The sequence below is a fragment of the Plecotus auritus genome, assembly GCF_963455305.1.
Source record: "Plecotus auritus genome assembly, chromosome: 11".
Taxonomy (NCBI): Eukaryota; Metazoa; Chordata; class Mammalia; order Chiroptera; family Vespertilionidae; genus Plecotus; species Plecotus auritus.
The window spans coordinates 33832487-33855824 of record NC_137777.1 but is presented as its reverse complement, the minus strand read 5'-3'; the positions used below and the strand labels follow the sequence as shown (position 1 = coordinate 33855824).

Here is a 23338-nt window from a genome sequence, read left to right as displayed (position 1 = left end):
GTACCCCACATGCCTAAAAAGAAATGCGCATTTGTAAGGTCAAGTGGGGAAATGAAGATGATTTCAGAGAGAAACAGTAAGAAAGTTTCTCAGATAAACACAAAAAATAAATGAGACTGATTTAAAAACCTACAGTAGAAAGCCCAAAATTAAATAAGATATACCAGAATCTAAAAATTTGTTGCACAATTTACTTTCCCCATAGAAAAAGGAAACTTTCAGAACAGTATTCCAATAATACATAACCTCATTTTACATACCTAACTAATGTTGACTAGGTTTTTTCTCTGCACTCGTAGACCTGTACCAAATCTACCATGGAGAGGTGACAGGGGTGGGGCAAGAATTCAAGATTCAAACAAACAGCCCGAAGTCACTCGGCATGAGTCCCAGGACCATGAGAAATCACACACAAGAGCCACCGCACAAGGAAAGTCTCTCACCCAGTAAAGGCCTGCGGAGGCTTTCAGAGGGGACAGAGCTGAATTCAGGGGCTCGGGGACAGGGAGTTTTCAGAGACCCGAATTCCTCAGGGCACAGCTGAGAATGCGGCTGCAGCGGCAAATCCAAATCTTCACCACCGAGGGATGCGAGGGATGCGAGCTTCTGAAGCCAAAAACATCCGCTGAGGCATATCCTACACAGGCTTCAAGTCACCCCAACACGTGACACCCTCGTAGCAATACTCCTGAAAATAGCAAATTAAAAGAAGTCCACCCCACAGAATGATTAAATACCTAGAGCCTCCAGATGTATTTATCAGCCTACTTTTCCATTTGCTTCCTGCCTTTCCACAGTTCTCTCCACCTGGGTCTTTCCAACCCTTGTCCACTTTTTCAAATATTTATTGAGTCTTTTTGGACCCACATCTCCCCCTGGCTCTCGCCAACTTTCTTCGTTCCCTTTAAGGGCAGAATCCTCCAAAGAGTGATATTTGCTATCTTCCGTCGCCTTCCACTCACTCCTGAATTTGTCCTAACCACATGAACATTCTATAAAAACAGCGCTCTCCAAGGTGACCTCCAATGGCCCGCTCTCTCCCTCTCGCTGCTCCTGACCTGTCAGCAGGATCTGGCACAGCTGCTCACTCCTGGCTCCTCCACATGACTTCCAGGGCAGCCTCCCTCCTCCCACCCCGCAGGCTCTTTCTTGACTGCTTTCTCATCCACGTCTCCATCTGTAACTTCATGTTCGGATCTCAGCTCTGTCCGTGCTTCCTCCCTCACAGGGGCCATTGCCCTACATACTACCTATAGGCTGCTATTCCCAAAGCTCTTTATTGAGCCCAGACCACTCCCTTGAGCTCTATACTTCTCTACCCAACTGTCTACTTGATATAACCACTTGGATGGGCAAATAGACACTGCAAATTTAGTGCACTCCAAAACCAATTCTTGACTTCTCCACCAAACTCCACCTCTGTAAATTGTTACTCCACCGGCAGCAGAACTCAAATACATGGAGTCATCCCTGACTCTTTACTTAGTCTCGAACCACCTTCAATCCTTTCTGTAAAACCTCTCAGCTCCACCTTCAACATAGACAGGAAATATCCTCAACAACCTCTCCCACCACTGTCCTGCCCAAGCACTCTAAGACCTTGCCGGGGCTACTGCAAAAGCTCCTGTAACTGACCCCACCTAGACAGACTATTTGCTACACAGTCTAAGTCAGTGGTCGGCAAACTGCGGCTCTGTTGACTAATGAGTTTGCCGACCACTGGTCTAAGTGATCCTTTAAAAAAGCAAATCTGACCATGACACATCACATCTATTCAAAACCTCCAATATTTTCTCATTTCATTCATAGTAAAATCTGAAGTCCTCACCATCCCTGCAAGGCTTTAAACCTCCCTAATCTCATCTCCCACAATTCTCCCCTTGCTCTCTTCCACTCCTACCACACTGCTCCTTGCTTATGGTCCAACAACCAAGGGCAATGGCCCTTCTACCTCAGGGCCTCTGCACAGGCTGCCTCTGCTCTCAGAGCTCTTACCAGAATATCTCCATGGTTCCCTCCCTTGCTTCTTCCTTCAGGAGGTCTTAGGGACCAGAAGATTAAAGCAAATGTGACAAAATGTTAACAATGAATGATTTTATGCGAAATGATAAACGTGCTCATTGCATGGTTCATTTCTCCAACTTTTCTGTAGACTGAAATTTTTTTTCAAAAACCCAAGTTGGACGGCGAAGACCTCTTGGCTACAGGATGGGTCTTTCCAACCCTTGTTCACTTTTTCAAATAGTCATTGAGCCTTTCTCCTTTGCACCTGTTGCTGACCATTCCTCCTCATTCGCCCTTCCCTGACTCTCTCCCTCTACTGTTCCCCTACATGCCAGTGCTCCTCGGGATTCCCTTGTCTACATGACGCAGTCCAGCAGGACCCAGGTGCCTGTTTCCCCCGAGACAGGCATCTTCCCCAACACCTTCAGATCAGCAGGCCAAAAATCAAAATCACAATCTCTCACCTCAATAGACAACCCTGCTTCTCCCATCTTAGTTACTGTCACGTGAGTCTCAGTCACCAAACCCTGTTTCTTCTTCATCCTCACTGGCCACACCCAGCTGGCGGTTAAGACCCGCCTCTCCTCCATTCTCTGCTGTGGTCCCAGCAGCACCCAAGAGTTTCTTAGCTAGTCTTGCTCCTGTTGTACTGACCTTCTTCAGTGAATGGTAGTCCTCCCTTATCCACTCCTTCACTTTCCATGGTTTCTATGACCCAAAAGTATTAAATAGAAAATTCCAGAAATAAAAAATCAGTTTTCAATGGCATGTGGTTCTGAGTGGTGTGATGAAATCTCATGCATCTTGCTCCATCCCACCCGAGATGTGAATCATCTCTTTGTCAGCGTCTCCATGTGTACACTCCCTGCTGGGTAGTGACTAAGTAGCTATCTCAGCCATCAGATCCACCGTGGTGGTATCCCAGTGCCTGTCTTCAAGTTACCTTATTTTACTTAATAATGGCCCCAAATACATTCACAAAACTTGTATTATAATATATTTCTGTAATGGTTCTGTTTTATTATTGTTGTTGTTAATCTCTTACTGGTCCCAATTTATAAGATAAATTTTATCATAGATATGTATGTGTAGGAAAAAACATAGCAGGGTTCAATACCATCCATGGATTCAGCCATCCACGGGGGGTCTTGGAACATATCCCTGTGGACAGGGGAGACTAGTGTACTCTCTGTATCATAAAAAAAAGAGATCATTCTAACATACAAATCACCTAACCTGCTTCTCTTTGTACAATCTGTCCATGATTCTCCATCAACTACATTTAAAACTGAGACTCTCATGTGGCTGGTCAAGGTCTCCCCCATGCCCACCTTCCCAGTTCCATGCCCTGCCTCCATCCACTACACATGCTGGCTGTCACTGGCTAACAACTGCAGTCACATAAACGTACTCTGCTCTTTCCCAACATAGTGCTGGTGGACATGTCACTCCTCCTGCCTGGAATGTCATTCCTACCCTCCTCCCAGATAAATCCTACACAATCTTCACATCTCAGCTGAAGCATAGCCTCTTCCTGAGGCCTTCCCTGATCTCCAGGTGGAGTCGAATACTCTCACAAGGCCAAGTAACATTTACCGCATTGCTCGACTGTTTATTAGATCTTTCTAGCCCTCCGACCTGTGAGCCCCTGAAGGACAGCAGCATGCTATGCTTATTTATACAGGAGTATATACATACAGGAGCGTGCGTGCGTGTGTGTGATGTGTGTGTGTGTGTGTGTGTGATATATACCATAGGCTTAGTATTTACTGATTGAATATCAAAATCTCCCAAACTTCCTTCAACTTTAACAAGGATGTCACATGTCCACCCTGCGTCCTGACCACAACTGCTCTCATTCATGAACACCTTGCAGCAGCTGTACCTCCAAGGTGCCCAGAAGAGTGCCTAAAATATCCGTGAACTAATACATGCATATGTAAATGAATGATATTTTATTGACTGGTCCAAGGCAAGGTTGAAACATTTGCCATCTTCTGAAAGGACCATGTTCTGTGTTGTGCCTGCACAAATTTCCCTGCCAATAATTAAGCTGTATATCTACTCCCATGCAAGTCTTTACTTCTCTCTTTTCATTGTAGTTACATCACTGCCAAACTGGGGATTTTTGTTGTTTTTTTACAATGTTTTTATTCATTTTTAGAGTGGAAGGGAGAGGGATAGAGAGATAGAAACATCAATGAGAGAGAAATATCATTGTCAGATGCCTCTTTTGTGACCCCTTCCTGGGGATCAAATGCCCACAACCCGGGCATGTGCCCTGACCAGAAATCAAACTGGTGACCTCTTGGTTCATTTAAGGGGGGGAATAGATTATTTTCATACCTCCACAATCTCACATAATGAATGAAGGAGGTTCTAACCTCCTATCTGAATATTGTAAATAAGATTCAACAGGCGAGAAATGTTGCCTCTCTATCCCGAGCTAATTACAATCCCTCACCTCATTCCTGAGAAAGGCTGCGCAACAAAAGCACTCCCTGGACAGAGACCTAGGAAAAGTTCTCAGAATCTGACCTCCAAACATAAAAAGGTACAGACATTTTCCAGTAATTGCTGAACTACATTGATCATGTATTTTTTAAATAAAAAAAATGGCTTTAATTTTACAGTATGGAAATTTTAAAATAAACTTTAAAATTCTAATGGCTTTGGACTGTGAAATATGAATTTCAGTCACTTTAGATGGAGGTTAAGGCATGCTTGCAAATGTTAACACATATGTGCTTCTTCCTTTGGCTCTGAGCACTGCCCACGAACTGGTGAGTACCATCTAATTCTCCACTGAAGCCCAAAAAAGCCCTGAAGCCAGAGACAGGGCAGGAGACAGAGATGTCTGAGTGGGCCACGGGCTGGGAGGGGAATGGAGAGGCTGGGGTCTGTGCTGGGTTTAAAGGGCTTCAGTTTCACTTCCCAGGCCCCAAGATCACAAAGCCTGAGACTATGCTCTGCATCCATGAAACCCAATGTCTAAACCTCAAACTCCAAACTTAATTATCATTTTACCTCCTCCCCTCTGTTCCAGAAAACAAAACAAAACAAAAATCTTGAGTTCTTTTTCCTCAATTTTTTTAATTGATTTCAGAGAGGAAGGGGCGGGCGGAGGGGGGGCGGGGGAGAGAGAGAGAGAAAGAGAGAAACATTAATGATGAGAGGGAATCATTGATTGGCTGCCTCCTGCACACCCCCCACTGGAGATTGAGCCTGCAAGCCAGGCATGTGCCCCATAGGGGAATCAAACCATGACCTCCCAGTTCATAGGTTGACCCTCAAACCACTACCCATGCCAGCCGGGCCTTCTTGAATTCTTCTACCTAATTGTGAGGCCAGCACTCACCAAGTACCTAAGCAAGAATTGTGGTGACCCTCTGGCTTACCTCAAGACCTGTGACCTCCCAGCCACCTTTCCCCGAGGCTCTCACCGTCCAAGGCAGCAGCTAGCTGACACACGTTATGATGCAGAGAGGCATACGAGAATATGAAAAAGGTTAAGTCTGACTCAAGCTGGTGAGGTTCACTCCTCATCTTACTGGAACTCACAGTGGCATTTGACACACAATCCATTAGGTACGTAAAAACAAACCTAAATGAGTTTTGGAAACACCAACAGCCAAGTGCAATCAAGAAAAATAAAGTAAATTAAAAGTTGCACAATAATTTTATCAAACCTGAGAAAAGAAATAAGGTATTAACAGAAGGGGTGCAGTCCACTAGAGGGCAAAAAAAAAAAAAAACACAAAACACACACATTAATTTAACCAACTGGACCCAGCAGATACAAGGATCCAAGGAAAATCTCAACCGAGAAGAACTCTGCCCTGTGGCAGAGACTACAGGAAGCCTGGATGGAAAATAAACCTCAACAGAATCACTGCCCTTGGTTCCTACTGTATTATCACCAAACAAGCTCTGAATATGAATTCGGGTTCCCATGTACTTTGATATCAAAAAAGGCCTCCAGCCCGGCCAGCATGGCTCAGTGGTTGAGCCTCGACCTGTGAACCAGGAGGTCACCGTTTGATTCCCGGTCAGGGCACATGCCTAGGTTGAGGGCTCCATCCCCAGTGTGGGGCATGCAGGAGGCAGCCGATCAATGTTTCTCTCTCATCACTGACGTTTCTATCTTTCTCTCCCTCTCCCTTCCTCTCTGAAATCAATAAAAATATATTTTAAAAATGAAAGAGTCCTCCAGAATCACTCAACATCTGATGAATGAATGAACAAACAAATGACTCCACTAAGATCCTGGCAACCACCCTTTCTCAACAACCCTATTTCTTCACACCCAGCTGAGACAAGCTATTGTCACACCTGATTTTCACTGGAAGAATCTTTAACTCCAAACTACAGACATGAGGAAGAAGAGAGGCGAGCATGGGATGCTCTGTCCCCTAGGGCAGCAGGGTTGCTGGCATGACTGAGGGGGCTCATCTCGACATAGCAAGAGAAATGCTTCTCAATTACCCAGTGCCAGACCCCAATTTAAAAATGAGTTTTTACTGTAAATGCTCTCTCTCCAAAAGACGAAGACGAAGACGAAGACGAAGACGAAGAAGAAGAAGAAGAAGCCGCCACTGCCGCCGCTGCCGGTAGCTCCAGAAACCACGGGTACCTCAAGGGCAAAAATCAGTCCCTTCTCTTGCAGGCGCTGGGTTCTCTCCAGCTGAAGACACGGCCTGGGAGTGATAACTGCTTTACCTTCCCACTCACAAACACAGCTCAGACTGTATTCTAGATAAAAACAAACTTGCAATTTTATAAAGAATAGTTATTTGGAATTTCCCTTAAAACCAGCTATACTCAGTGTGTAGACCATGGACCCTTGTGAGCCCCCCACACCCTTGAGGACAGTCACAAAATCAAAATTTTTTCATAATATGCCAAGACACTCTGTCTCTTTCACTATTTACACTGACGGGGCCAACACCATCAAAGCAGAGACAGCAAACTGTACTATGGCCACCATCCTCAGGGCTACAAACCCACATTAAGAGAAGAGAAAAGCCCGTTCATTTAAGAATGTCCTTGACAGAACAGCAGAAATTGATGTTGATTATTCCTGCACAAACATCTGTCTCTCCTCTGTGAGGAACAGGGAGCATTTCTGCTGCATACCAAGCACCGAGCTTTCCCGGGAAAGCACTCGTGCGACTGTAGTGCGTGGTGAGTCGGGCCTGGCTGGCCACCTCTCCCGAACACTTTTTGTTTTTACGTGCAAGAATGACTGCAAAACTAATATTCAACGAACAAAGTGAGCTTGTCACTTCAAGGAAAGTAATTGACAGTGTTTATTTCCAATGCTAAAATAGGAGCTTTCAGGCAAAATTCAGAATTTTGGAAACCTGTGACCACAACAATGAACTTGACAACTTGCCAATTTTCAAAGACTTCTGATAAGATGGTAGTGATAGTAACAAATGTAATTGCTAATATTGCGTACTAGAAAGTGTCAATATTGAGAAGATCAGCATAACAGGCCAGCATTTTCCAAGTGATCTATCTATGATGTTACAAAGTCCTACATGGTGAAAAGAGAGCTATTCAAAGTACCAGGGTTTTAATCTAATAGGGCATGAAAAGTTCATTGATACAGCCTCAGATCCCTCTTTCCCACTAACCTTTAAGAAACTCACCACTTGTTGAGGTTTAGTGTAGTATTAAAGGATATCCATAATTATCTTAAAAGATATTAAAATACTCTTTTGTTCACCTACATGTATATGCGTAACAACACATTACTGTCATATAATTCAACCAAAACAATACAACAGACCCAACGCAGCAGCAGAGACAGGATGACCCAGTTGTGTTCTATTAGGCCAGAAATTAAACATTAGCAAAAATATAAAATATGCTGCTCTTCTTTTCACATTTCTTGTTGGAAAATACTTTTTATTCTCAAAATGTTACTTATGTCAATGTAATGGGTTTGTTAGTATTGTTAAATGAGTTAATATTTTAAAATTTTCTTAATGTTGATTTCTGATAGCCACAGGAAAAATCATCATACACAAAAGCTCTTTGGAGTTGTCAATATTTAAGAGCACTGCTTTAAGAAAAACAGTTGTAAACAGATGAGCGGTTACCTGTAGATATCAGTATCATTTACAGAATGATCTGAATGCATGCCCTCCTGCCTTTGTAACAGAAGATAAATGCTCTTTCTTGTGCTCATACTTTATTATCTAGAATGACCCTGGAATCTAAATGTCAACGAGAATTGTTCAAAGTACATTCTTTCAGAACTAACACGGCCATCTTCGGTACCCACTCTCTAAAGGTTAATGATCCAGATCTAAAAACAGTAAATCAACTTGCTCAGTTCCCTGGGTCTAGTTTCTACTAATTTATCTTAGTAGATGTACCAGCAGGCTATACTACTCAACAACCCATAGAAACACTACCACAAACTTTCTACACAGGTGATCAATGGGCAGCAAAACCTGATTGAAGTTTTTCAAGCCAAAACTCTCTCCACTGTCCTCTGAGGCAGCCCTTCTCAGCCTCTGATGCACTTAAGGAGCATGAGGCCCAAGCCAGAGGCTTAAGCATCTCTGCTTGATAACGGGTGATTCTGGTGTGCACAAGGTACTAAGAACCAATACCAGAGTCAGAATTGACCACTCTAGTGGTCTTTAAACCAAGATAGGTGAAATCCTGGAGAACCCTAGAGAGTTTCTAAGGGGCAGGGACAGTTTAAGGGGTCATTTTCCAGTCTCCTGAGGGCCACATCAGCTCTCTACTAAAATTAACCAGCCCCCTCCTGCTTCTCTTTTGCCATATTCCTTTCACAATCACTTTTTACCAACATGCCTTTAATTCATCCTCCCAGGGCACTAACCAAATAGAGGAGTCTTTTGGCAGCAGAGTTTCAGTAAAAAATATCAAAGAGGAGCAGTGCCAGGGGACAGATACCTCTTTAGTGAAATGACAGTCATGCAAACAAACACATTTTAATACATTTATGTGAACTGAAAAAAATAAAATCAGAATTTCAAACTTCTTTTTCAAATCTTTAGGGGACAAAAAAGTTTGAATACTAAGGCTGACAATTATGATTCTAAAAAAGTGCTGTGCAATATGGTAGTCACTAGCCAAATGTGGCTAATTACATTCAAATTGGTTACAATTGAATAAAATTTTAAAAATGTAGTTGCACAAAAATAAATAAATAAATAAATAAATAAATAAATAAATAAATAAATAAATAAATTTAGTTGCACAGTTACATCAGCCACAACTCAAGTGCTTCATAACCTGGAGCAGCTACAGGCTACAATGAGGGACAGGGCAGAGAACACTTCCATCATCCCAAAAAATTCCACTGGACAGAGCTACCCTGGAACCTTGATCAGCTACTTAATAAAGACCTGAATTCCTTTTAGGAAGAAATCCTGGATTTACTTATGGTTATGGCCCCAAATACCAGCGGGTGAGATATTTCCATCCAGGTGACAATGCATGTTAGGAAATCAACTTTTAAACTAGAATATTCAGCCCAGCTGGCATGGCTCAGTGGTTGAGCATTGACCTATGAACCAAGAGGTCATGGTTCGATTCCCATTCAGGACACATGCCCAGGTTGTGGGCTCAATCCCCAGAGTGGGGCATGCAGGAGGCAGAGGATCAATGATTCTCTCTCATCATTAATGTTTCTATCTTTCTCTCTCCCTCTCCCTTCCTCTTTGAAATCAATAAAAAATATTTTTTTAAAAAATAAAATAAACCCTCTTATCTGGTTTTCAAAGAACAAAATTAGTACTTCAGACTCTCGTTTTTATTGAATTGAGATTCATATGACATTTTAAAACAAAAAGGTTCAGGCCCTGGCCAAGTAGAGCACCATCCTAATATGCCCTACAGAGGTCCTATCTATGACCTAATTAATAGCCCCCAAATCCAGGGAGACTGCCTAAGGCATGCACCCATCCACCTCAGGCATCTTAAGTCACTTATCTTACCGAGCAGGATGTCAGGATGCAGGCACCTGGGCCAGATCAACGTAACCTTCACAGGATGACCTCCACCAAGTAGCCCTGAGTCTCACGCACTCAGATGGTGTCATCAAGGGACACAGACGGAACTATCACATGAAAACAAACAAAAGCCCTATTTCTATACTTGTAAACCTAGTCTTGTCAAAAAAAATGTATATGTGATGTAAGTCAATACTTCCTACATATACAATATACCAGAAAAAATTTATTTTAGGATTTGATGCCAGGAAAAATACATCTCTGAGAAAAGAAGGAATGAATAAATATTTCCTTCTAATAATGAGAATTATACATCTTATTTTATATCCCTTTGCACATTCACCAGGAAACTCAAATTATAAGTTCATTCTTAGTCCCAGCAACCAAGGCCATAATTGGCATAATCCCTTGCTCTTCCATTCCAGGACCAGAGTTCTTGTTTCCATTACACACACACACACACACACACACACACACACACACACGCCCTTTTGTCAGAATTTCTCAAGTCCTTTTGGAAAAATATCAACTAAGGACTACAACCTAAATTTGTATTAATTTAATTTACCCTCTGCCACTAATCATATATTATAAAATTTGGAGTCAATAATATCAATCTTAATATAGTACTAATTCATTCTAAAGCAACATGTTAGGACAACTAACATTTCCCTGCTTGTCTTCAATACCCAATAAAAACACGTGTGCCTTCTGATCAAGAGATCCATACATACATACACACTGACCTGGAAATATGGAAAGTGAAGCTTAGCAACCAATAAGCAAGATATAGCTGTCAATAAGCACTTGAGAAAATATTTTCAATATTTTTTCTTCTGGGAATGAGGAGGTTGAATTTAAGAGAAATCTTTTTCAAGGAAAATAAAACAATTTTATCAACTGTGATAGCCTTTAACTTTGAAACCAAATAATAACACATGCTTTATACGAAGCATTTGTAATGGGGACTCCTTTGGGGGGGGGGATTAAAACAATAACTTTCTGAAATATCACTTATACTTTAAAACAAGACACTATTCACATTACTTTAAAAAGCATGCTGTGTTTAGCAACAAATTGGCTGCTACACAGCAGAGATTTATTCCAAAAATAACAAAGTGAATTGTGTCAGTGTTACCACGTGCAGATCACTATATTCTATCACCACCTAGCAGTGCCAAAAGATACAGGGTATTTATCCATAGTTTTAAGGCCATCTGGTAAGAAGTGAGAGAGAATATGAGTAGAAACACAAAGTTTATCCAAACAACAAAAGGCTCTTTTCTAGTTCTAGTTGTATTCTACCTCTTATTTTCTGATGATTTAAATAACTTGTCTTGTTTGATTATACCTGAGCTATTTAAATTTAGTTAAAATTTTTGAAAGATTAAAGCTTCAGTTACTTATTCTCGCTTGCCTCATTTCTGGTGCTCAATAGCCATGTGTTGCTGATGGCTACTGGACAGAGCAAATATCTAAGTCTCATCATCACACAAAAGTTACATCTTCTATAGACACATTAATGTGATATCAAAGAAAACGGCAAAATTTCTTTTAAAAATAACTTGGAAAATATTATGTACTTTCTGACAAACTTCAGTATTCAGGTAAGTATATTTACAAGGGGTTTTTAATCCCTCAACCTGGAATTAAAGGAAAGACTATGAAAGGCCTGGGTTGCAACCACACCAGTAGTTACATAATAGGAAGGGAGTGGGGGGTTTCATTTCATACACAGTGTGCAGATTACGGTTCAATAAGATAAAATATAAAAACACCATATGTGATAGTTACTAAATACATCATTTCTGATGGACATTGGATAACTAAGTGATTTACTGTTGTTTTTTCAATCTCGTTTTTCTTTTTCTTAATATATTTTTATTGATTTCAGAGAGGAAGGGAGAGGGAAGAGAGACAGGAACATCAATGATGAAAGAGGATCATTGACCGGCTGCCTCCTGTACACCCCACAATGGGGATCGATCCCGCAACCCGGGCATATGCCCTTGACCGGAATCGAACCTGCGACCCTTCAGTTCTCAGGCTGACATGACGCTCTATCCACTGAGCCAAACCAGCTAGGGCCAATCTCGTTTTTCTTTCATCAATATATTAAAAGGGGGAAAATGAGCAGACCTGGAAGTGTAGGCGCAGAGCTAAGGTCACGCCCGGATCCTTCAGGTTTAAAGCAAGCAAACCTGCACCTGGGCGGCGCCCTACGCACCTGGAGCCCAAGGGTGGCGGGCACTGAACTCCCCGCACAGCGCCTCCTGCGGAGCCGCATCCTGGTGGGCGACTGGTGAGCCGTGGCTCCCTGACCCTGACCGCTTCACAGCCCACTGGACATCCACATTGGTTTCTGGTTAAACTCTTGCCGGCGCTGTCCCATCTGAGGTCCCCCCACCTGCGGGCCATTAGCCAGCGCTCCCCTGGCCCTCCCACCCTGCACCATCCCAAGTCCTGGGCGATGGACCCGAACCCTCTGCGTCCACAGAGGCCGATTGCTCTGGGGCCTAGGATTCTGCAGATATCAAACCTCCCCCCCCCCCCACACACCCATTTAATGCAAGTCCCGATGCCAGGAAGAGCACCCTCTTTGGTGGGGTGTGACAAGAGGAGGTCACCTCCCCCCCCCCCCCCGGGGAGTGGTGTGGGGGCGGAGGGACTAGGGGTGAGGACCCTGAGAAAGAAAGGGCGTGAGAGAAATGGACATGTGATCAGTGAGGAGTCCACAGAAAGAGGAAAGATCCAGGATGTGGGAGGGACTTGTAAAGCTCATGCCGGGAAAGGAGCAAGAGGAGAAAGAAAATAGGGACAGGGCAGAGAACACTTCCATCATCCCCAAAAATTCCACTGGACAGAGCTACCCTGGAACGAAATAGGACGAAAGGGGCCCGCTCCAGAGGTGAACAGAAGCAAAAAGGGAGAGGGGCCCTTGGTTAGTATAAGTGAGGACCTCAGTGGACAAGGCACTTGGGAGGGAGAGAAGGGTTAGGAGAAGAAGGGTGGACACCAAGTCGGGAACTGATGGGAAGCCAGAGCAGGGGAGGAGCAGCCCTGAGAGCTCAGCCAGCTGGGGGTGCCTGTGAGGCCCACGGGCGTGTAACAAGAAAGACAGAAGGTAATGGGTGCAAAGGGGGACACGGGATTGGGGAGAAAGAGGCAGAAATAGTCTGGCTGGCCTGGCTCGGTGGTTGAGCATCCACCTGTGAACCAGGAGGTTACGGTTCGATTCCTGGTCAGGGCACATGCCCAGGTTCTGGGCTCCATCCCCAGTGTGGGGCGTGCAGGAGGCAGCCAATCAATGATTCTCTCTCATCACTGATGTTTCTTTCTCTCTTCCTCTCTGAAATAAATAAAAATATTTTTAAATAAATTTTTAAAAGAGGCAGAAATATATGGTGATGTGGAGCAATCAGAAAGATTGGAGAGAAAGCAACTAAAGGTGAAATGGGTTTCAGGAGTTTCACAGAGTAAATGTAGGAAAAGGAACAGAGAAAGGGGGAAGAGAGTGAGGGGGACACAAGAAAGGACAACAGTGGAGGAAAGAGAGAGGCACAAACAGACAGACAGACATAGAAGGGGAGAAAGAAGGGGAACCTGGATCTGCATGAGTGGAGAGTTGATGGGCTGTGTGCATGATTAAGTTGTGATATACTGACTTGTGGCTTTATAATATTTGCTGGATTGTCTCAATTGCACAGATCAGAAGGAGAATTGTAAAACTCCAGTTTATAAAGTTTGTGCATTTTATAATTATTTGCATCTCCAGGTAGCTTCCATTTGCAACCCTTATTCAGCCAGAGGGGAGAGCCTTGTTAAAGTCAGTCATGGGTCCCTTTTTGTTTCCTGGGATAGTATGAGGGAGGTGATGAGGCCACGAAATGGAGTCTGTCAATCGCCACATGATGCTTTTTCAAGGAATATTGAAAGTGCCATGTGTTTTTGTTCATTATATTCCTCATATAGTTGGTGGAGGCTGGGTGAAGGTGGGCAAAGAGGGGTGGGGGATAAGGGACATCTTTAATAGTGTCAACAATTTTTTTAAATGTCATGTGGTGTGTGTTTTTTAATGGAGTTACATTTTTCTTTATACCTTTCCTCCACTTAATTCACGGTTTGTTTGTTTTAAAAAGCAGAGAGATAAATCTTAGTTTATTGAAAATAAATAAATAAAAAGGAATAACTGTAGTGTATAAAGTTTGAAGATGATAAACAAAAGGGCTTTCCTTTATATTCAAATTGGAGCAAAGATATAACTGCCATCTTTCCTGAAGACAAAACCATGTGCTCAAGGCTCATTCTAACAGGAGTCCCTTAACTCTAACTTTAGACAGTTCTAAATAATGAGCTTTTTAAAATGGCAACAGTGTTATGAGTTGCATAAAAATTGTCTCCAAAATTGTAAGTCTCACATACTCAAAAATGTGAATCACCTTCTTTGGCAATTAAAAAAAAAAATTGCTAGTAAATCAAACTGCAATAATCGTTTTTTATCTTCTTCTGTGGCCGTCTTACTTTAAAGTGTATGGTTACTTTTAAAAAATGGTATGACCCTCACAAACCAACTTAGTTCAAAATTGCCATGGGTACTACTCAGCAGGAATCCGCTTATTAAACAAAATTATAGTATCATCTGAAGGTGTGTGAGAGCACAGTATGAAAATACAGGAGGATGCTGTTAAAAAAGAGGGTGAAGTCGATCACTGAGTTTGTGTTTAAGTTTACATTTAACGAAGATTTACTGTAACTAGGTCTATATACAAGTTCAGTCGGTTAGCCCCTTTCATACTGGAGGGGACACTGGCGAGCCTCCTTTGCAATACAAAACAGGATGTCACCTTAACCCCTGCTGCTTGAAGTTTCTAAAAACTAAGTGATGATGTTCACCTTGATCAACACTAGGAAGACATTAAACACTGAGAAAATAGTTGATATTTTATATATAGCATTCTCATTTCCTAGAGACTCAATGAAAAAGAAGTATAGTAGTGTGACAGAAATTTTGGTGTGTCTCTCCCTCCTCCCCCAATAAAAATCTTATGAATTTTTTTTTGCCTTACAGAGAATCTGATAAATTGATTTTTAAGGCACTGATATATAATGTTCTGTTTTACAAAATTAGGAAAAGTTTTTTTACTTTAAGGTGAAAGAGAAGGGGAGGAAGACTAGATTCCAATGGCTCATTTCAACAACCTCATTAACAGAAGTTATAATAAAATAATTAACACTCATTGGGGATTTATTGTATGCCAGACACTGTGATAAAAACTTTACAGCCATTATCTCATTTAATTCTAATAATCTGTGCAACTGGCACCATTATTATCCTCAGGAAACTAAGGCTCAGGGACGTTAAGTATCCAGTGTTTTGAGTTAGCAAAAGTTTGGAAGCCTGAGATTCAAATGCAGTTCTTGTGCCTCTGAAGCCCATGGTCTCGCCAATCCGCACTGCCTCCTCCATGGACGGGCAGCGCCCCAGCTAGCCACTTAGTGTGTGGCCCAGTGGACAGAACAACAGAGGTGAGAGGCGCTTAAGAAATGACAAAGGAAACACTAAATGATTCAAGTAAGCTGATACTCACCTCTTCCCATTAAATTTAGCCTTATAATTTAATTTATATTGAATATGAAGTACGACTCTAGCATCTAACATGGCATGGAGTTGAAAAGATTTTCATTCAAGTCTTCAGTGAGAAAAACTTATCAAGATTGATCTTATGATTTGGCTCATTGTTGTTCTATGAATGAGTAGTCTCTAACTGGGCTTCTTTTTTCTCCTCTTCACCAATGACACCCTAACTTAGAAACCTTATTCATATGTAACTATTGGTTTTTAACTTTCTTGCAAAAACTAGAGCTCTGAGCTTTAAAGTTGGCTCTAAGGGCAGACATTTTCCAAAACTGGACTCTGGAATATTTCCTTCATTTAGCTAAGTCTTCTACCATTACTTCCAAGTAACAGAGACACCTGTAGAGGTTGACACTGAACCTCCATGGCATCTGCCCCCAGCGTGGAGGATGAGTGAGCTCTGTTAACATTCCCCACTGTTTCGATGAGGATCATTAAAGAGAAAACATGCAGCAACTAGCCGATAAAAACGAAATACTACTTTAACTCCTTACTTCATCATCAAACTTTTCCCCTAAAGAACTCTCACTTGTCTCCTTTAATCCAAGGTCTGCCTCCATGCATTTCAACAGCGCTCCTTTGTGAAAAAGTCTTTGCAAGAATGGAGTGGCCAAAACTAGTGTTAGCTTGGTGATGGGCCATTTTAAAGCCACATAGACACATTCTACTTGGTTATGGCCCCAGGTCTACTTCTGCCCGTGGTTACTTTTCAGATTACCTGTGGATTTACACCTGTAACTACAGAGGATGGAAAATAACATTAAAAGTCAAGATTAAGGTAAATTCTCCATTAGTCGCCTGTGCCCATTTCTGTCAACCTGCACCATGATATTAAAGTTTAGCCATATCTTCATGCTGATCGATGATTTTGACGTGTTTTTAACATTAACACCAAAACAAACACATCATAACTCTGAATAATCCCGTGGTTTTATATGATCTTTTTTAAGTTAAAGAGAATGTTCAGGATATGAGTCCATCAAGAAGCATGATCTAAACATTGAACTTTAATTTCAAATAGTTCTACATTCAATAAAAACTTTAAGACTATACACATTAAAGAGCATTAAAGAACACATTCAGAAACATAACTTGAAAAAATGTTTCAGAAAAAGAATAATCTAAAAGTTCTTGCTTATTCACTAGCAGGGACATCCACCCTGTGATGCTCTGAGTCCCTGAGCAAGAGGCAGGGATGTCACAAACGGGTGAGGGTGGGATTCTCACACTAAGGCTGCAAACTTGCTCCACCAGCCCATGAAGAAATAGGAAGGGCTCAAGTTAGAATGCCATTCAAGAAACTCTTAACAAAGTTTCCAACATCACTACTTGCACTTCCTCAATATTCTAACTCTTTAGGCCTATGGCCAAAGCAAACAAACAAATCAAAAACTCTCAAGATCAATACCTCTGGCATACAGCTTAAAACAATTGTTTTGATTCTCACACGGTTAGTGTTAAAAGTCTAAAAGTTCTCCTGGAATCTGTATTAAACACAGAAGGCAGTAGAGGAGAACAGGCCAAATGTACTATAAAGCAGATCAGAAATACGCTCATTAGCAAGCATTAAAAAAAAAAAAAAAAAGCATGTTTCCTCCAAATAACTTTGATTCGATCACCAAAATAAGACGGAAGAACATGCCTTCCGGCCTTACCTGGTGATTACTCTCATCATCTAACCTAAAACAGGAAAAAGCAAGCAGGATGATGAGTGCTCTGTACCTGTGTTGACTTTTGAGTTCTTAAAATAATGTTAATTCCCTGGCATTTTGTCAAGTTCCTTTAAATTTCCTACCACCACCACCCCTAGTGTCAGGCCCTAGAAGGTTCTCCTATTTTTTAAAAATGAAACCTTTCTCATGGTGGTGCACCATCACCTACTCGAGTTTTGCAAGGCAAAAGCACACGTTTGCTACGGACTTCCTTCGCTGATAAAAGAACTGCATCCAGTAACAAAGGAAGAATAAGAGCAATCTCTTTGCGGTTAGAGATTATAGATTGACAGCTGTAACTACTAAGAAGGGAGAATAGTATTTAGATGTCAAGATTAAGGTAAATTCTTCTAGTTAGGTCTAGCAATGCTTTTCCCCTACTTGTCTCCCTAACCCACTTCCCAATTCTCCCTCCCCAGCTAACTACTGCTCTGCAGGACCAGATACTGCCTTTTGAGTGGTCAATAAAATGAAGCAACAGCAGACAGAAAAGGCTGAAAGAAAAAAAATGGAGAGAGGATGCACAAGTGTAATAGTAAAAATGAAGGTTTTCTCCCTTATCCTCGGAGAACCAATTTCAAGAAACAAAAATTAGTGGCATAGAGGCAAAGAGAGATTCTGAGTTAGAGGGGAAAACATAACTACTAAGTAACTACTAAAAGTTTCCAAAACCCACGAGAAACCAAAATCTTGAAAATGGTAATCCAGCCGAAACCGGTTTGGCTCAGTGGATAGAGCGTTGGCCTGCGGACTCAAGGGTCCCGGGTTCGATTCCGGTCAAGGGCATGTACCTTGGTTGCGGGCACATCCCCAGTGGGAGGTGTGCAGGAGGCAGCTGATCGATGTTTCTCTCTCATCGATGTTTCTAACTCTCTATTCCTCTCCCTTCCTCTCTGTAAAAAATCAATAAAATATATTTTTAAAAAAAAAAAAAGAAAGAAAATGGTAATCCAACTTTCAGAGAAGCTGGCTACTTTTTTCCTACAAGACAACAGAAAAGACAGAATGCATTCTTTGAAATCCAAACAAATAGGATTTCACTTCACTAATTTATCTTTTCATGAACCAAGACCCATACAACACACCCCCCTCAAAACACTGTATGTGTTGTTGATACCTTATAAAATGCTTCTACTTTCCCAACCTTACAAGGAGGGTACTGGGACCTGTCATAGAGGTTGACTGTTGTAATCAGACTGAACAATTTTAAATGTGTTTATTTGCACAGATTTACTTACACTCAGACTTGTTTTCAAAAAGAATGTGAAGCAAGGGCTCTGGAAAGAGCCAGCACTGCTGCTCATAGGGCAGCCCCACCACACCGACGGGCTCCACATGTAACACACACGCTACATTTCAAACACCTGCACTAATTATCTCTCTCGTGACTGTCTTCACTGATGATGTGTTGGAATAATATCTTGGATATACTGGGTTGTTTAAATATATTATTAAAATTAGTTGTACCAGTTTCTTTCTCTCGTTTTTATGCCACTACTAAAAATGTTAACATAATGCATAAAGGTTGCACTTGTGGTTTGCACTTGCGACTCCCACTCTATTCCAGTGGGATAACACTTGTCTAGAACATGGGAGGGACAGAAAGAAATGACAGCCTGAAGATTATACTGAAATAAAAACTCCCAACCCCTCTCTCAGTGAAGGCCTTTAATCCTCACTGCCTCCCACCACATCACCAATCTTTGCCCTCAATACAGTGCTTGGCACCTAACGGACACTCAACACATATTTCTTTCGTGTAGTTGAACAAAGGCAACCAAGATACAAGATTAAAATGCAGTACTGAAAAATGGCTTTGAAAGTAAACTTTAAAAGACTAACTTCTTATTACCCACAATATTTTTGATAGTTGCAGAAAACAATACTCTTTTACAAAACAAAAAGACATGAAAAGACACATGAACAAATAACCAGGGAGCCACCAATATGTGGAAAAAGCAGAGACCTCTCCCACGTCCCTCTGTGAGCACTGGAGGAGCAGCCTGTTCCACCGACGTCTCACGGTGGGGGCCTGTTCTCTGAACAGCTCTGAATGCCATGGGCATTACAGAAATTATTTTGTTTTCCCCATTTCCACCAGACATCTTCAGACATGTGAAAGTATAAGTATGTCAAGAGTGGTATTCATAGAGATACATCTACTTTCTACTCAAAAGGCCGTTTTCTCTACTTTCTGATCACAATTTGCAAAATGGAGCTTGAGATGCATGAACATTTTCTCCATAAAATTTATTAAGTTGTTGCCAATTACTATACTCATATCTGGAATTCTGTACCTACTGGGTGAAATTAGAGAATTCCAGTAGAATATTGAGTCTACTTGACATTTGCCAGGAAAAAAAGTTTTCCCTGAATTTCTTATGAAACTCTTATGAATTTCTTTAAAAGGCTATTTTTTTAAAGAAATTCATAAGACATCATGGAAAGACAAAGAACTGGAAAAGTTGCACCCATGATTCCTCTAGGTCAGGGGTCCTCAAACTTTTTAAACAGGGGGCCAGTTCACTCTCCCTCAGACCGTTGGAGGGCCAGACTATAGTTTAAAAAAACAACAACTATGAACAAATTCCTATGCGCACTGCGGGCCCGGAACGAGTCAGCTGCTAAGCAGGACAGGCAGCGGCACCCAGCAGGCCAGATAAATGTCCTCAGCGGGCCGCATGTGGCCCGCGGGCCGTAGTTTGAGGACCCCTGCTAGGTCTTTTCTTAGTAATCCCTTATGGGAAAATTGAGACACAGAGAAATTATTACCTAGCACCTCAATCTCAATGGTCCTGAAATATTTTTTCTGCTTCTGTTCTCCTACAACACAACTAGATTTCAGGACCAAATTAATGAAAGGGGCACAAGTGTATCCAAAATATATGTAATGTTGAAGATTCTAAAAATACTTCAAGAACTTGCTCATCGGAGAGTGTAATTCATGAACTGAGATACCTGTGTAGACCTGTGCAGTGTAAGTTATTCAGAAACTCGGGGATTTGCCTATCACCCCCAGGACAATCCACTTAACCCGTCTTTCTCAGACAAGCTCTTCCAAGTGTTCTCTCCTCCATCTCCCATGCATGATAAAGGCCCCATTCTCTGTTCTCAACTGCTCTTCAGCTGCTGCAAAGCGTGTGCCAAAAGCCTGCCAGACATGGGACCTGGTCTAAGCGTCTCACCATGACTAACAAGGCCCCACAGGAATCCGATCATGCAGCCTTCTCTCACCCCTGCCCCTATTCCTAAGCCTGAGACTCTTTTTCCCCCCCCCTTAACCCATCTTCCTCCCAACTCAAACCTCTCCTTCACAGCAGCCAAGACATCACTTAACCCAGAATACCCTCCTCAGCCTCGTCCACACACGACTTGGTGTGGAGCTGCCCCCAGAGCATGCAGTGTTGGTCTTTACAGCTTTTGCTGGAGATGCCTGCCTGTACCACCTCTTCCCCCACAAATGAAAATGAAGTTAAACTCTCACAATAGTTAACACTAAAATAACTGCTTGAGATTATTTTTAAACTTTGCAACAAGCAATTCTGAGCATGTGCCTATGATAATGTGTCTCCCATGTTAAGTGAAAAGACAGTTATTGCTAATCTCACTTTGCTTCTAACCAGAAAAGCATATCAACCCTCACTCTGAGAGATAGTGCAATCGAGGCCCTGAGGTTAAGTAACCTGCCCAAGGTCACAGGGTCAGTAACCAGTTGGCGGTGCTTCTACTCCAAAGCCTGCACTCTTCCCTCCATCCTCAGGCTGGCTCTCAGAGTGGGCTGGGGCTCTCAGGGCTGTGAGCTCAGAACTGGTTTCACAGTGACACTGAGATGTGATTTGCCTTTCACTCTCATTCTCTCTGAATGTAAGTGGACTTTTCCAAAGGCTCATGGCCTGCATGCAGACTGTACAAAGAAGCAAATACAAAATAATGCTATTAATTAAGTTATTTTTCATTTAAAGATTATTATTTATGTTAACAGTGGTTTATTATTTTTAAACAATTACTGAATAAATATTTCAAATTGTCCTCAGTTTAAGTTTCTAAGATAGTTAATATCAACATATATAAACCACATAAGCAAAGGATCTTTGGAGTCCTCAATAATTTTTAAGAGTATAAAGGGGTCTGAGATGAAAAGGTTCAGGAGCCACTGGCCTGATCAACTATTGAAAATAACATAAGCTAGACTTTTTCCCCTATAAATTTTATCAGTAATGAGGACAGTCTGAGCTCCCATTAAATATGTCCATGCACCACAATTAACATTACAGACTGGTGAACTCTGACCTTTCTGTTCTCATGTTTTCCTTTGTTGACTTTTCCATATAAAGTTAAATTTATTTTTAGCCCGGCCTGTGTGGCTCAGTGGTTGGGCTATGAACCAGAAGGTCATCGTTTGATTCCAAGTCAGGGCACATGCCCGAGGAATGGGCTCCATCCCCAATGTGGGACATGAAGGAGGCAGCCAATGAATGATTCTCTCGCATCATTGATGTTTCTATCTCTCTCTCCCTCTCCTTTCCTCTCTGAAATCAATAAAAATATATATTTTTTTAAAACATACTTCATCATGGTATATAATTTAGAAAATATCTATTCAGAGGCCATGAAACATTTTAAAAACTTCTATTTTTGAAAAGTGAACTCACGATGAAAACGTTAATGAGCCTATCTAATTGTGATTCTTCAGCACAATGCCTCAGTATTTCAACCTGCTCTGGTTTTTCAACCACCATTCTGTCATATATCAACTGCAAAATAATTTTTGTAGTTCTAAGAGCAAAATGTGATTAGATAGATATATCTACTAGAGTAGAATATGAGTCGTTCACAGGGAAAGAGAGGCTTTAGGATTCTGTGACAGCATTTTGAATTACATATCATTATCCTCATCTCACCCAGCAACATGTGCTGGGGGTGGGGTGGGGGGTAATATTTGCCCAAATCAAATTTAGTGTTTTATAACTAAGGCTGTATTTCATAACATTAACTTGTTCCTTAAAAATAAAAGTAATTTTACATTGTATTTACATGTGAAATTGCATAATTATAAGTTAAGCTTGCATTGCAGGAGGTCAGAAATTAAACCTAGAGAATTAACATATGCATATACACCACAGACTGGACATAATACCAGGCACGTGGTATTTATCACCCTACTCAACACCCTTTGGTGTGGGTACTGTTTTACTGAGGAAGAATCTGACATTCAGAGAGGTTAAGTATGTTGCCCAAGGCCCCCATGCCAATAAGCAGGAGAGCTGGGATTCAAACACTTTTCTGAGTTTGAAGTCTATGCTCCTCCCAAGACTTTACACCTCCCCAGTATTATTCTCAGAACTGAGAGCTTCAAAATCTGAAGAGGATGAACAGTTAAGCAGAAATAAAAAAGCAAATGTCATGAGTGAAATTTGAAGAATGCAACTGAACTTATAATGAAAATACTTCAATGTACTTGTTTATATCCCTTATTCAGGCCCGAGTTTATCTATAGTGGCACACTCGAGAAGTTGGAGCTGGAGAAAAAGCATCTGGCAGCACACAGCACAGAGACCCTGCAGTGTTCAATGACATAACACCACACACTCACATTCATCCTCTGACGTGCCCGCTGAGATATTTGCACTCTCAACACTTGGGAAAGCTGAGATCTACAATTCTCGTCCAGGAATAAGATTATATTCACAGGGGTCTCCCTCAACCTGTGCTTGCTGTCCCGTGAAATGAGAAGATGCTGGGCTGGGACAAAGACAAATCTAGAACCACTGCTCTGAAAAGACTGCTTAACAAGAAACTTCCCGAGGAATAAGAAAAGAATGATTTCTGGTCCTGGCTGGTGTGGTTCAGTGGATACAGCATTGGCCCACCCACCAAAGGGTCTAGGGTTCAATTCCCAGTGAAGGGCATGTACCTAGGTTGCAGGTTTGATTCCCTGGGCCCCCGGTCAGGGCACATGCAGGAGACCACCAATCAATGTGTCTCTCTCA

General features: G+C 41.8%; 1 protein-coding gene across 6 annotated transcripts in view; it reads right to left on the bottom strand.

Annotated features, from left to right (window-relative positions):
• The window catches only part of CHD7 (chromodomain helicase DNA binding protein 7), a 184640-nt gene that overhangs the window by 93064 nt on the left and 68238 nt on the right, over positions 1 to 23338 (bottom strand). The window lies entirely within an intron of this gene.